The 16,444-nt window shown below is 39.7% G+C and overlaps 1 protein-coding gene across 2 annotated transcripts in view; it reads left to right on the top strand.

Moving 5' to 3' along the window:
• MRS2 (magnesium transporter MRS2) overlaps positions 1-16,444 on the top strand; it is a 327,025-nt gene that overhangs the window by 206,417 nt on the left and 104,164 nt on the right. The window lies entirely within an intron of this gene.

Here is a 16,444-nt window from a genome sequence, read left to right as displayed (position 1 = left end):
ATGAGACGGACTCAGATGGCTCTTCAGAGTTCTTGGCGTCAGGCTGTGGACCTGGATTCCAAGTTGATGATGATTCTGGCTTCCATGAGAGTGGACCTGGAGTGGTGGTCATCTCTCAGCAACCTGTCGGTGGGTGCAGGGTTCCAGGACCCAGCCCCTACTGTGACTATCACGACGGACTCCTCCCTTCACGGGTGGGGTGCAACGTTGGATCTTCTTCAGGTCTCGGATCTCTGGTCGTCTCAGGACCAGCTCCTCCACATGAATCATTTAGAGCTTCTGGCGATCTTCCTAGCGCTCAGGGCGTTCAAACTGATCATAGCCAACAAGATGGTCTGCATACACACGGACAATGTGGTGTCAATGTATTACATCAACAAGCAAGGGGGAACCAAGAGTTCCCCTCTCGTGGACCTGTCCATCCAGATTTGGGAGTGGGCTGTGCTTCATGGTGTCCGGCTGCTTGCAGTGCACACCCCGAGCCAGCTGAATGTCACAGCGGATGCCCTCAGCCGGCGGACAGTGGTCAGCTACGAGTGCGAGTTGAAGGCGGAGGTCCTATCATGGATTTTCTCACGTTGGGGCACACCGGAAGTGATCCTCTTCGCTACAGCGGTAAACAAGAAGCTTCCTCAGTATGCCTCCAGAGGGGGGCTGGGAGCCTCCTCTGGGGGATGCTCTCGAGATTCCATGACACAACATGAGCTTACGCCTTCCCGGCAATGCCTCTAGTTCATCAAGCACTTTGGAAGCTGAAGAACTCGGTGAACTGTTCCCTTCTACCCATAACCCTGTGGTGGCCGGCCAGGTTTTGGATCTCAGAACTTCAACACCTGTCGGTGTATCCACCGATCAGGTTACCAGTGACCCCCGATCTTCTTCATCAAGGCGAACAGCAGCTGTGGCACCCCGCCCCACAATCGCTCAGCTTGGCGGCATGGTGCCTGAGTTCAAGTCTAGAACATCTTAACTTGTCTGCGGATAACATGCGTATTATCCAGGCAGCCAGGAAACCCTCGACTAGTTCCCAGTACAGAAGCAAATGGCTCAGGTTCTGTCATTGGTGTTTGAGCAAGCAGTTGGACCCTAGGGGGGCTACAATTGACACTGTGCTATCCTTTGTGTCCTTCTTAGCAAAGTCGGTTGTCCATGTTCTGTCATGCAGAACTTACCTTTCAGCGGTTTCCGCTTACCTCTCTACGGACCAATGCTTTTACCCTCTGTGTAATCCAGTGGTTAAGAGGCATTTTGCAGGCTTGACACGCCTCTATCCTCCAATTCGTAGTCCGCACCCGTCGTGGGATCTAAATGTAGTCCTGACGGCATTGTCATAAGCCTTTCGAGCAAATGGCACGGTGGACCTCAAGTACCTGTCCTGGAAAGTGTCCTTTTTGATCGCTGTTACATTAGCAAGGCGGGTGAGTGAGCTCCAGGCCTTGTCGGTGGAGCATCCCTTTTTGGTCTTTCACAAGGATAAGGTAGTTCTATGGACGAATCCTGCTTTCCTGCCGAAGGTGGTATCTGAATTCCATCTGAATCAGTCGATCTCCCCGCCGGTCTTTTTTCCAAACCCTACCTCAGAGGCAGAAAGGGTTCTGCATTGTCTCAATGTCAGAAGGGCTCTTAAGTTCTATCTGGACAGAACATCCGAGCTTAGGAGTTCTTGTCAACTGTTTGTGACTTTTGGTAACACCCAGGGTAAGCAGGCATCTAAGGCGACTATTTCTCGGTGGATCGCCGCCTGCATTGCGGAGTCTTTCACTGTCCAAGGGCTGAAGCCTCCAAAGGGTATTCATGCACACCTGGTGCGGGGCAAGGAAGCCGCGGTTGCATTTCAGAAATATGTCCCCTGGGAGTCCACCGCTAGGGCAGCTACTTGGGCCTCCCCATCTGCTTTTTGTAAGCATTATTGTCTTGACATGAGCTCACGAGCTGATGCTCAGTTTGGCCAGGCTGTGCTGAAGAACCTGTTTCAGTATGGGGTATTTCCATCCACATGTATTTCCTGTAAGGAGTGCTTGGGAATCTCCCATAAGTATGGAGGAAAGGGGACGGGACGTAGGCGTATAACCAGGTTACTCACCGTAGTGACCACCTTACTCCTAGTCCATGGTCCCCTTTCGTCCATACGCTCGCCCGCCCTCCCCTCTAATAAGGTTCCTCTGTTATTGCTAGTAAGTCTTAGACCTGGCGATAGAAAAGGACTGCTGGGTGATGCGTGGGGCGGAGCCAAGGTGGGCGGGTTACGGCCGTGTGCCGGGCCCTGCGCAAGAAAGAGAGGAAGGAAAATGTTTGCAACATTTTTTTGATGCTTTTTACAAAAGTGCTCCGGTCCCGTCCCACAGGACGGAGAGATGTCCCATATGTATGGAGGAAAGGGGACTATGGACTAGGAGTAAGGTGGTCACTAAGGGATGTTATGGTTAAGTGGCGCTACTAAAAACCTATCAAATTCAGTAAAAAAAACATTGTTAAATGGACGTTATGGTTCAAAGTAAAACCGAAAAATCCCTGAAATTCGCCAGTTATGGCAAGCTAAGCAACCATACCTTGCACCACTGTGTACTGCTAACATTAACACCCAGGACATCAAAGATGACATCACAAATGTCATTGATGACATCACTGATGACCTCACATGTCTGGCTTACCCTTTTTTCCTTTACTGACATATCTAGGCCACATGGTTCTGTTCAGTAACAGTGAAAAACTAAAAATTGAAAATATACTATATTTGTAGACTTATCCTTCAATTAAGTTCTTTATACATAGCGGAAGACACAGGCTTGAAAGAGTAATCCTTTCTGTGCATGAAGATACTCATTAGGATTATCAGCACTTTCTCATACTGTACTTTCCTTTATATAACCATATTTGTATACATTGTACTCACACTTCTTTCCTTAGTCAAGTCATGTGATATACATACAGTAAGTAGTAGCTTTGAAACAGAGCAATCATTTCTCTGCATATATTCATATTTGTATGTGTTGTTCTCTGTGTTTTGTCTAATAATGCAATTATGTATTAAGTGAGTTTTATTAGCTACTTATTACATGTTTCACACTACACAAAACTCTAATAAAAAAGCAGATATTAATTTCACTATTCAACATGGCAAGATTATGAATATTGCACCTTCATCATGTATGCTGCACACACTGTTTCTACATGAGTAGTTTAGTATACTGGATTAAACTTCAGAATAGAATGCTATTTATATCAATGCATTGCTTAGTGCACTAATTAGCTCATGATATTTATTCCAATGCTCCTTAACACTTTTTGGTCAACATTATAAGAATCCCTTGTACAGAGTTTTCATGAAAACTAAATGTGCATGTGATGTCATCAGTGATATCAATGACATTTGTGATGTCATCTTTGATGTCCTGGTTGTTAATGTTAGCAGTACACGGTGGCGCGAGTTATGGTTGCTTACCTTACCATAACTGGTGAATTTCAGGGGTTTTTGGTTTTTCTTTGAACCATAACGTCCCTTTAACAAAGTCTTTTTACTGAATTTCATATGTTTTTAGTAGGACAAGTTAAACATAATATCCCTAACTCTATATACATGTAACATAGAACATACTGAACTCCCACCTAGTGATTTTGATGTCCGCGGACTGTGCGCATGTTCAACACCAATACTACCCAAAAACTCAGTGGTATCTTAAATTGTTATATCATGCCACATAAAAACCAACACACAAAGACATTATATATAGTAATAAATAAGAAGTAGAACTTGTATAACTAACACATCAAACATCCATTTAAATACCATCTATAGTAAAATGGAATATACCAAAACAAGAAAGGTATGCTTCTAACATAATTGCCTCACAGAAACTGCACAACTAGGAGCAGCAGCACATCTACAGAACAGTGAGAAGACAACTTAGCACAATCTAGTAAGTAAACTTTTTTTTCTTATATATTTCTAAAATGACTATATTAAATACAATAAAAGTAATATATATTTTTTTTTCCTCACAGAAATGTCAAAAACTTTAGAATGGCTTGAGGAGAATTTCCCACATGGTGAAATGTCTGAAGATAGTGAAACCATACAAACAATGAAAAAAATACACAACAAGATGCTTTAGAACAAACTCTCAGCGCATGGAAGAAAAAATGAACAAGCTCATGACAAATTTCCACCTTTTGAGGACCATATAAAAGAATAAAATTAGATAACATTGTGCAACATGTACCTGTCCCCCCTCTCCATAGCCCAGTCAATTATCCCCAAACCCTCTCCACGAACAAAAACGTTTTGATGAGACTTCCATCCCTTCATCTTCTCCTGTCCATCCTATTGAAAACCCCAATTCCCCTGTGTTTGTCAGTTTCTGCTACCCCTTCTCTATATTATACATATGTACAATTTATGATAAAGAAAAATAAATGTTATGTATGTGTTAATTTAGTTCTTTGTGTTTTTTTTTTTTTTAAAGTCAGTTTTGGTGTCCGCGGACAACACGGGTGTTCTGATATGTTCTTAAATGAGCAAAATGTGGGTGTTTGAGGACGCTAGGCCTGTCCGTATTGTTCGTAGGCAGGTTGAAACTGTTCTATGAACAAACGCCTGTCCGAAACTGTTCGTTTCACGTGTGTCGCACTTTTAATTAGTTTCAGGACCCGTACACTGTCCGTAGAGCACCAACGCGCATGAGCAAAACCGTTTCAGTGCATTTGCTGTGCTGCGGACATCCGTTCCCTTCGCGTACATGTACGCGACACCATCATGGGACCGTGCCCACGCTTGAGCATGTGTTCTGACTACAACACTGTTCTTGTCCACGAACAATTTCAAACTACTTTTTCAGGCAATCCACATTTTTTTATAATAATAAATCACCATAGCACAAGTCCCAGACAATAATCCAGATTTTGTACATACTTTTTGGGACTTTTTGAGCCTTTTTTTGGTGTTCGATCCGTCCGCTGATGTTGCGGGTGTCCGCGGACTGGCACCAGCACCCCTATAAAGGGGCACACCCCAGAACTCATTCTCATTGTGTTTCTGGCTACCTTACAGAACACAGTGCATTTTGCTGCCAACTTTCCAGATTTTCATCTGAAACTTGATGGCATCCATGGCTCCTCCACTACCACTTGGTGCTACATCTGCTTCAGCACCACTCCCACCCCCCCCTGCACCACCACCACCTCCCCAAGGGCCTGAAGAGGGGAACAGGAGTGAGGATGTAGAGGAGGATGAAGAGGATGAGGTAGTGGAAGTCCCTACTACCGGCACACGCCGTGGCTCTTTGGTGTGGTGGTTATTTACCATTCATGTTAACGAACCCAAGGCGCGTGCGAACAAAGTCACCTGCAACGAGTGCAAAATGGTGCTCGGTCGCGAGAGACTTGGTTCGTACAGCTTTGGTACGACAACTATGAAGTGACACCTAAAGTCTTTCCACGGTGTGGCCATTTGCAAGGTTGTACCTTGCAAGGTGCGTAGTAGGTTGAGTTCCTCTACTACATCCTCCGTTTCCGGTCCTCTCACCACAAGGAACACTCCTGTGGGAGAGCGGATCCCTCCAGCTGCCTCACAGGCCATTCATAATGCTGATGACCCTTACCTTTCGAAGGTCACAGTTGTGTGTATGTACTGTGACACAGTACTCTGCAGGGGGGAAAGACTTTGTAGTGCTTTCGAGACTACGGTCTCACAGCACTAGAAGACCTACCTAAGTAAGGCTCACCCTACATCTTCCTCTCTCTACCCACCATTTCTTATCCCTGTGGTTGGTGTCCCCTCTTTCCCTCCTTTCCCCTTCTCTCCTAGTGTCGTGTGTGAAAAAAACCAACAAAAGAAATATAAAACAAAACAAAAAAAAGGCTCTTTTCAGAGCCGCCTTTCACTTTTTAAAAATAGAAGTGGAAAATAAATGAAGCAGGGCCTTGTGTATTTTCTAGAAGTCCGCAGACATCTATAATTTTGGGGTGCTGCCCTATCATAACCATTGCACTTTTCTCTGGGAGGAAGTGGTGGCTCTGAAAAGAGCCTTTTGGTGGTGGTTGTTTGTTTTTGAAAAACTTGAAATGGTCAACACCGACTGCAAAATGGATGGTTGTGATTCCAAAAAAGGTCGCAATGCATTTTGTACATTTCTCAGAAAAATCTGATTGCCAGCATAAGTAAGATGGACTCCATCTCTGCGAAAAATGTATGTGCTACGAAACATTATTTTCATTGTGAAAAGAGGACATGCCAACATCTCTTAGAAAGGCACAAACAGCCTTATTGACATTGTGCCTCGCTTTCTCCATTTGTGGATCAAATGAAGAAGAATGCAGCCACATTTGTGTCTGCGCAATCCGAAAAAAAATTACTTGAGAATTTGGAAACATGCCCATGACCTTCCCAAGTCCTTCTTTCATTGCAAAGAAATTCCAGACACATGTCCTAAACTATTCCCTCCACAATGAATTATTATGTCTGGATTTTGCTCTGTCTCCAAAGTAGCACAGAGAGGTAGCAAGTCCAACCACTTCATTCCACGTACTCCATGCCAGTGCACTTCCACATTTGGGAATCCAAGATCTACAGCTACTCCACAGCGTTCTGCATGCACCTTCAACCAATGTATCCACAAGTCTCCCAAAATCCAAACAATCTGTTTTCTGAAACACACAGCCATAGCTATCTGTTCTTCTCTCAGGAAAAAGACTATCTGACAAACTCTCTCCTGGCACAACACACTCACTAAACTTTACTGACCAATCCCTTGCTCTGCTCATTCTCATTTGCATGCCTCCCCACCCCAAAATCCCTGTATGTAACACGCGATGTCCGCGGACTACCGCCATGTCCGCGGACATATCGTAACATGGACAGCCCTTCTACTATTTCCACTTCACTCTCTGTGCCATTCCCTCATTGGATATAGCTAAGCAGTCACACGACCATCCACCAATCACATCCAAGACCTCTAACATCTAACTCCATCATCATAGATCAGCACTTCAAATGTACTGTTAATCACTCTGAGTACAAGTGTCATATCATTGGAAAGCACCTACTACAAGAAATACTGTACAAGTCTCCAAGATTTCTACTTGCAGCTGCATGCATATCCATATGCATGAACACAAACTACAGGTATGCATATTTTCTGTATAGTGCATGAACAATTCTTATAAATTCATATAAACAGATTAACTGACTTAACTTGTATAACCTATAAAATGAACTTACTGTCATTTCTCCCCTCTGCTATAATCAACTGTCACTTCCAAACCTATCTGCTAATTAATTACTTTTTACACACACATTTGCAAAGCATGTTGAACTAACATATTTAAAGTAAAATATAAAGACTGCACATAGTCAAACAAAATTGCATGCACACACTATTTTCAGATATCCAACAAGAATACTTGTACAACAACATAAATCAATGTCTAAATTAACATCAGTGCTATAAACACACAAAATTACTAATTTGTTTTCTTTTACAATTGCAGTGAAGACCACTCTCCCTCCTGAAAAGCAGCAGCATAATTTGAAGTCAAACAACAACTCGGAAGAAACCTGCTCATTCCACAAAAAAAGTAAGTTAAATACCACCATAATATTTTTACTATTACTCAAACACATAGTAGGGTTCATTCATGCTATTTCTGCGCCTAAAAACAGAGATTGGGCACCATTCTGTCCACAAATCCCCATTTGTTAAACAGGGATTTACAGGCAGAATGGCGCCCAAATCCCAATTTTTCGGCGCACAAATGACATAACGCAGCCCCCTAGAATTTTTATATTATAGAAAAACTGTTTTAATTCTATACCATTAGATTTACTATCTGTGTCTCTCCTCACCACTAGCTTACTTTCTACTGTCATTTGAACCCCAGTTTAGTAGCACATAAATTTAAGAATACCCATCCCAACTAGTTGTAGTTGCCCAATGCACAATCACACACCATCACATACATCTTTATCGTCATAATCAAGACTCATGCACACACCACACATATATTGCAGAACACCCCAACCCATACCTTCTTTATTTTTTCAACAGATCCTAAAGAATGCCTACCGAAAATCAAGTCTGTAGAAAGCAACGCAGAAGTAGTGCAAATGAAAATACAAGTGCCCAAAATAAGCATCCATCTCTAGCAGAATTTGTACAAAAAGTTCAAACAAAACAGGTGATAATCATTTAGCGAAACAAAACAAGCTTCAAGTACAGAAACTTCGCCTCCTCTATCAAAATGTGAAACGAAACAGAAAACGATTAACAAGAATTCAGCTAACACTACTTTTACAACTGTTCCTATAAATCTTGAAATAGTGCCAAGTAAGCATACCAAAAAAAGTATTTTAGCAAAAATGTTCCGCCGCAGAGTCCTTCAAAATCTTATAAAAACAGGAGAGAAATCATTCACAACCTACCGTAGGAAATTAATCTTAGAAGCTTTGATAGACAGTGCAATCCTTCTCAAAAGAAAGTTATTTATTTTAATGTTAAACAAAATGAAACCACTTACAAAACTAATGACTAAATTACAAAAAAGACTTCTCAATAAATGAAATGTCAACAAAAATAACTTCTTAAATATCTGTGGAGGTGAGTGGAGTCACACCACAAGCACAGAACCATATTTTAATGAAGAAGCATGCAAACAAACACAATTGCCATACATAGCAGTGGACGAGGTTATGAAAAAGTTAATACTATAAGAGAACAAGAAATACTGCTTACAAAAATATCCCCAGAAAACTTATAATTACTTCTCAATTCAACTGAACCAGAACGTCTAGTATACAAATGGCCATGCACGTCAATGTGTAACATTCTCAAAAAATCTTTCAAGTCTTTACGCCAATTCCTCAATCAGTATGTGAAAGGCAAAGACAAAATCAAAATTAAACTACTGCAAAATATGGATACCTGTCCAGTGCGCAAGTACACAGGACTACAAAGACATTAATTGGCCTGCATTTCAGGACCTATTTGCAAAACCACCTTCCATCATATCAAAATGATATCAACACATCATTCAACTATAAGAAATCTAGTCTATAAACTGTACTATGCTAAAAGTCCTGCTCTAGCACTAGCCAATTTAAATACCATTCTTCTACATAGTACACCAAAAGACCTACTTGATGAAATCGACTATATCCAGAAAAAATATTTTGGAAGTGAAAACCACTTACACAATGCAATAGCTTTACAACAAATTAGCAACAATTCTACGCATGGCAACCTTCTACTACACACATATAAAAAAGAAATACTGAAATTTAAAAGTACATCTGCTGAAGTACCAAACCATGTGTGTCTATGTTGTCGCAGAACTTCTTATAAAAGTAACACAAAAACTTTAGACCTAACATACAAAATAGAAGACCATGAAGATTCTAAATGGTTTGAATTAGCTCTCTACCTTATATCGGAAAACAAATACGAAATAACTGACCCCTTAATACTTTGCAGTTACTGAACTATAAAACTTGACAACAACCAAACTCCTTCATGTGTTATCACAAATAATTATTCCCACTACCAAAACCCCTACAACAACTCAATTTATATGAGAGCATCATAATTCAAACCGTGCACCCCTTTCAAGCAATAATACGCCTTCAACCAAAAACAGCAAAATCACCTCCCTCTGAATTGGTGAAAGGCATTTGTGGCAAAGTAGTGTATTTACTATTAGATCTAAAACAAAATGTGCACACTCTGGGAGTGCAACGTCCAATGGAGCAATCTTTAATTATCTTAGTAAATGGTGTACCTACAAAAGACAAAAAAATGTGGCTACAACTGGTAGATTTACATAAAGTTAGACAAGCCTTGCAATATCTAAAAGACAATAACGAATACCACAAAGAAATAAATATTGAAGAAAACTTGAAGGAAACCACTGGAATAATTAATCACCAGAAACTGGTAAATTTGAGCTTCTAGATCCTGCTACAGGATCCAATATTTTAGACCATTATACAATTCTTCCATTACACTCTAATGACACTGTAGAAGATGCACTAGAAACGTACCAAATGCGACAAACAAAAGGATCACCAATCAGCATATGGGAAAAAAGTATAGGAGCACATGCTTTTCCTCTACTCTTTCTTACTGGCAAAGGAGGAAGGTACGATGATGGACCTATTCAGATAGCAGCATCAGAATACCGCTCGTTACGAATGTGTTCTGAAGATCCCAGATTTAGACAAAATGTGGAATACATATTCCCCCTACTCTTTGAAAGTGAACTAGCAACTCTGTTACGGAGTTGCACACACATTAAAATCAGGAACCCACTTTAAAAATATGTCAGCTACACAATTATTACAAAAAGTGCAAGAAAAAGATGAGGTTTTACAATCAAGTATTACAAATCTACTAGCAAACATGGGTGGTACTAAAGAGTACTGGTTCCGATGTCATGGAGATGTACATTGTATGATAAGAACCCTTGGCCCACCCACTTGGTTTGTTACATTAAGTTGTGCAGAATATGCATGGGAAGATTTAAATGATTTCCTACGTATATCAAACAAAAAAATATATACATATACTAACACCTGGAGAACTTTGTTCTCTAGATCCTGTTAATGTTTCAAGATAATTTCATCATCGCTTCATTGCTATGATACACTTTATTTGTAATAAAACTGTTCCTCCCCTCGGAGAAGTGCAACACTTCTTTTGGAGAAAAGAATACCAAGCCAGAGGAGCACCACATATCCGCATGCTTTTATGGGTTAAAGATGCTCCTAAAGACAATGATGCCACTGTGTTACAGTTTATCGAAAAATGTCACTTGTGAAATTCCATCGGAAGCAACAAATAGTGATCTTCATGCACAAATTGTAAAATTTCAAAGACACAAATGTGGCAAATATTGTCGTCGCAAATACAAAAACAAAGGGAAATACTACACCAAATGCTGCTTTGCTTTCCCTAGACCAGTTACAAAAACAGGTCAAGTAAACAACTTCATGTCTTCAGTTAGACATAGTGTTAAAAGTAAATCACCTAAAAATACATATTATATAAAAAGGGCAGAAGAACAATATATCAATGATTACAATGCAATCATTGCCCTCTTATGGAATGCAAACATAGATGTGCAGTACATTCCAGACAATTACACTACAGTTGCACGATATGTTACAGCATACTTAACCAAAGCAGAAAAAACAGAGCTTCAAGACCTCTGGAATGACCTGTCATCAGACAAAACACTGTCTCAGAAATTATACAGCTTGGGTATAAAAAAGCTCTCCCATAGATAATGTAGCTCCTATGAATCAGCAGATCGTTTAACTGGTGTACTACTTTTATGGAAAATGTGAAAATATAGTATGGCTAAGTCTTGGTCCTGCTAAATCTAGAAAAAGAGTTCTGAAATCATACGACGACATAGAAACAATAGCCAAAAATGATCCCAACAGCGAAGACATTTTGAAAAACAATTTGCTGGACACATGCTACCCAAACAGAAGTACCACTTTGGAAACCATGTGTCTATACCACATAGCCCAAAACTTCACATACAAAAATAATATAAAACCCGATGGAGGAAAAAAAGGTAGATACAGAGTAACAAATTGTGAAGGCAGCTTAGTAAAACTCACCAAACCAAATTTAATTAATCATATCAAATTGTCATTAAAGACTCCTCAACATAAAGAACTATATTACATGTCCCTGCTACAACTCTTTAAACCATGGAGAAAAGAAGAAGAAATACTACATAACTATGACTCCTACGAAGATGCTTTCAAAGCAAATGAAAGCACTATAACTGTTGTAAACTTTACACACTACAAAAAAATGTTGCACAATGAACAGCAACACAAAGAAGAACTCAGGCCCAACTAGATAAGGACACTCCTGACAGTAGTCAACCTTGTGTAACAGGAAGCCAAGAACCACTGGGACAGCCACTAATGGCAAATGAGGCAGAATTGGCTATGACGGAGGTAGAAAACACCATGTGTCAGTATGAAGATAAAGAAGACTTAACTATACTACAATCAAAACTAAACAATGAGCAGAGTAGCATTTTTCAAGAAGTAACAAAAGAAATTGCACATGGTGTACAACATGAAAACAAAGAATGCACCTGCCAAAATTACAAACCTATACTACTGTACGTCAGTGGTGAAGCTGGTTCTGGCAAAACATTCTTAATCAAAATCATCAGCAAATTCCTTCAACAATTGATAAACAAACTGTCAGCTGTTGTCACTGCCCCCACAGGTTTAGCTGCCTACAACATAGGCGGTGTCACTTTACACCGATTACTACTCCTGCCAGTGGAACACCAAAACAAATTAGACTATTACAAACTTTCTACAGAAGCTGCAATGGAACAACGCGGAGTATTAAAACAAATGAAAATGCTACTAATAGATGAAGTGAGCATGGTCTCCAACCTAATGTTGGCTTTGATTCACCTCAGATTACAAGAAGTACTTAAAACAAACTACGAAGAGCTCTTTGGAGGAAAACACATTATTGTTTTCGGAGATCTTCTTCAATTGACACCAGTGAAAGATGAACCTATTTTTAAAACCTTAGGACACAAACTATGCCGTAAAACTGTTGGCAGCATAGGAAATGTCAACCTTTGGCAACATTTCCAATACAGAGAATTAACAGAAAACATGCGGCAATCTGCAGATCTCACTTATGCCAACATCTTAAAAAGTATTTGAGTTGGTATACTATCTCAAGAAGCACAAGCAATATTGAAAACCGGGCACATTATGGCGAAAATGCATGTGTTACGGATGTTATGGAACAATTAGCGCACAAAAATGCCAATTGTATTGCCTTAATGCCAACTCTTGCAAGCTGTTTCAAATTCAATGAAACAATGTTAAAAAAAGAAATGCAACCAATAATTGAAATTAGCGCCACAGACAAACTAGATGTACATGGTATGACACTACCCATGTGTGAGCAAGCCACAGCAAGACTAAATAGTTTAGAAAATTCAATCTCCAGCACAGATGGATTGGAAAAAATATTAAAATTATCCTTAAATTGTAATGTTTAAACGTAACCTTGATGTGGATCAAGGACTAGTTAATGGAGCACTGGGTACAGTTGTTGGCTTTCAAACATACCCACGTGACAACAGCATTCAGTTTGTCAATATACTCTTTGACAAACTTTCAGAAGTAAAAAGGATAGGACGCTCAACAGCTCTGTTCCTTCTCTTCAAAGACGTGTATGTATGCAGAGAACAATTTTCTCTAACTCTTGCATACGCAGTCACCATTCATAAATCACAAGGTTTTACCCTAGACAAAGCATTGATAGATATTGGTAACACAGTCTTTAAAGAAGGCATGAGCTACGTAGCACTATCACGCTTACGTACACTTGACGGTCTATTTCTAATCAACTTTGATGCAATTAAAGTAAACGCTGATATTCCTTGCATTTTAGAATACAATAGACTTTGTTCACTATACACCCCATCTAAAAACATATTCCGTTCCACAAAAAGTAAAACGTTGTAAAAGAAAACTAAATCAAACAAATGCAACAGGATGTCAGTGCAAATCCTCCAAAGAGAGTAAAAGAAACTAATACTTCATCAAGTACAACAAGCAAAAAAGAACTTATTAGGGAAAGTAAACCAGGTATTTCTTCAAAGAAGGAAGACAAACTCCAAAAAAAGTAGTCAGATACAGAACTACCTGGTCCATTTAAACTTTCAAATATAACTGGTGTAAATTGCTACACAAATGTAGCGATGAATATTCTATTTCAATTACCACCAATTGTTGACAACATTTTATTACACAGTACAGACCAATTGTGTTGGCAAATGTTAGTACTTCATAGAAACGAAACAAACGATCCTGACAACATGTATAGTGTTCATGGAATAAGACAAGAATTGGGCTACTGTGCTGGAATGGTGAAATTCACTATAAACTCACAGGAAGATCCACAATAGATTTTAATGTACCTACTCACTACAAATACTGGAAAACAAAAACATACCTATAAATGAAATCTTCCAGATTATAACAATGTGATACAAGCACAAATCCCTAATGAGCGCTTCGTATATGTATCCATACCGAATTGTGAATCGGTTCCATTTCAGCAACTTGTACAAAATGCAAACCATGGTAGATTATGTACTACCTGCAATTCGGATAATCGCTCCACCTTACTAATACAAACAGTCAATACGTAATACTAATGCTTCTACGTTACAATGCAGATGGTACCAAAAACTGCAAGTTGACTGGATTCACACATGGTCACATGGTTTCACAACAATAGGTATAATCTACCACGCAGGAGCCACAACCAATGCAGGTCACTATACTGCATACATTTTTTTTTTAAAAAGTGCATGGTTCGAATGTAATAGTACCATTGCTCTAAAGCAGAGATTACCAGCAAATCTTACAAACGCTTATTTAATCTTCTTAAAACCAAAATGTATTAACTAATCTGTACTTACACATTAACACAACTTCGATTTAAAAACTATAAACTGTTAGAATATGCCAACAGCTATCTAACTGCCCCAAGATTCTACAACTAAACAGATAAATTAATACCACTAAATTATATAAAAAAAATAGACATTTAGAATATGCCAACAGGTATCTAACTGCTCCAAAAATCTGCAACAAGCCAACATATAGAACATTAGCCAGAAACAACAAGTGAACACTGAAAATAAACAAACAAATAGACTGTAGCATCACAAAAAAGGGTTTTTTTTAAATCCGACATGGATTTTTTTTCCCCACAGACCCAATGATTTTAGCAACAAACACAAACTGAGCAAATTGCACAGTACACTGGTTTGTAATCTACTAAATATGTGGGTTAAAAAAATAATGTTGATTATTCAATGTTATGTCGTTCCAAAATACCAATAAACTAACATGATCTTTTCTTTTATCACAGAAATTAACAAGAAATACATGTACTCAGTTACTAAACCAAACAGTAAGTATATTAATAAGTACAACCATCGCAGCAAATCACACCCATAGTGACTTATAACTCGGGGGCTTATAAATTTGGTCTTGGCCATGCACTCAAGACTCTAGGCCCTGGCCACAACCACCGCAGCATATCACACCCATAGTAGCTTATAACTTTGTTGCTTATAAATTTGTTCTTGGGTCCCAAAGTTATAAGCCACTATGGGTGTGATATGCTGCGGTGGTTGTGGCCAGGGCCTACAGTTTTGGGTGCATAGAGGGTGTCCTGTTTCGGAGAGAGCAAGGCAGAAAAAAGAGTTAAGACTCTCCAGAGAATTCTAACTCGCAGAGAGACCAAGCCCAATTCGTAACTTACAGCCACTATTTTGACACAATTAGGTAATTTCAAAATTTTCCTCCAACAAATACCCTCAAGGGTGTCCCAAAAGGTCAAAAGGGCTAGATAGTGCAGCTCCATTCCATAGATTCATTTTGGGGTCACCTTACCCTTAAAGAAATCGACAATACGCTTAAATGAGAACATAACATACTTGTTATCAAGCTTAATCGATTGGGAAATAAGCAGGAGCATTTTATGTCTGAGGGAACGCCTTATGGCTGATGGCTGAGCCAGAATAAGGAATCCCAAATAGACAATTTTATGTGCTCTGATTATTTTTTCCCCGCCAATTTTCCAGATTTTTTTGTTCCCCTCTCTCCCCCTTGAGAAGACCATTGTACGAGTTTTACACGTGTTGATTTTTAACCCGTTAAGGGTGGCATATTCTTCAAATTTACAAATAAGCCTCTAAAGGCCGACTTTAGTATGATCAAAAAGAAGAAAATCGTCGGCATATGCCAACCAAGAGAGCCTAAGATCCCCCAATTTAGCATTGACCATGCCTGAATTTCCAAGGAATTCCTCAACATCTGCAAGATGGAGGATAAAAAGGCATGGGGCTAAAGAACAGCCCTGTCTAACCCCGATACGATTCCTAATCCTTCTGGAAGGAGTTCCTTCAAGATCAATCCTAATATGAACCCCTGAATTCTCATACATTGCCATTATTAAGGATAGAAGACCTGGGGGAATCCCCCACTTTGACAGCTTTCCCCAAAGTCATGACCTGATTACCAAGTCAAAAGCATTTGACAGATCAATTGAGGCAACATACAGGGAAGTACCATATTTAACCCAGGTTTAGCTTTGGAGGGCAGATAGAATAAAACCATTGAGATTGGTGGAATGCCCAGCCCTGAACCCTGTTTGTTGCTTCGGGAGAATATGGTTTTCCTTAATCCAGACAGTCGGATGAGAGCGAATCATAGAGGCAAATTGTTTACAGTCCGCATCAATAAGAGAGATTGGTCTATAATTTTTGACCAAAGTTCGTTGGCCTCTCTTAAAGATGGGGACAATATGTGCCGTCTGCCAACTGGTTGGAACATTCCCAGAGACAACAATATCTTGGAATAACAAACATAAAAGTT

This window comes from Ambystoma mexicanum, chromosome 5p (assembly GCF_040938575.1).
Source record: "Ambystoma mexicanum isolate Mex_15411 chromosome 5p, UKY_AmexF1_1, whole genome shotgun sequence".
NCBI lineage: Eukaryota > Metazoa > Chordata > Amphibia > Caudata > Ambystomatidae > Ambystoma > Ambystoma mexicanum.
Note: the sequence above shows the minus strand (reverse complement) of the source record. Positions and strands in the feature narration are given on the sequence as shown.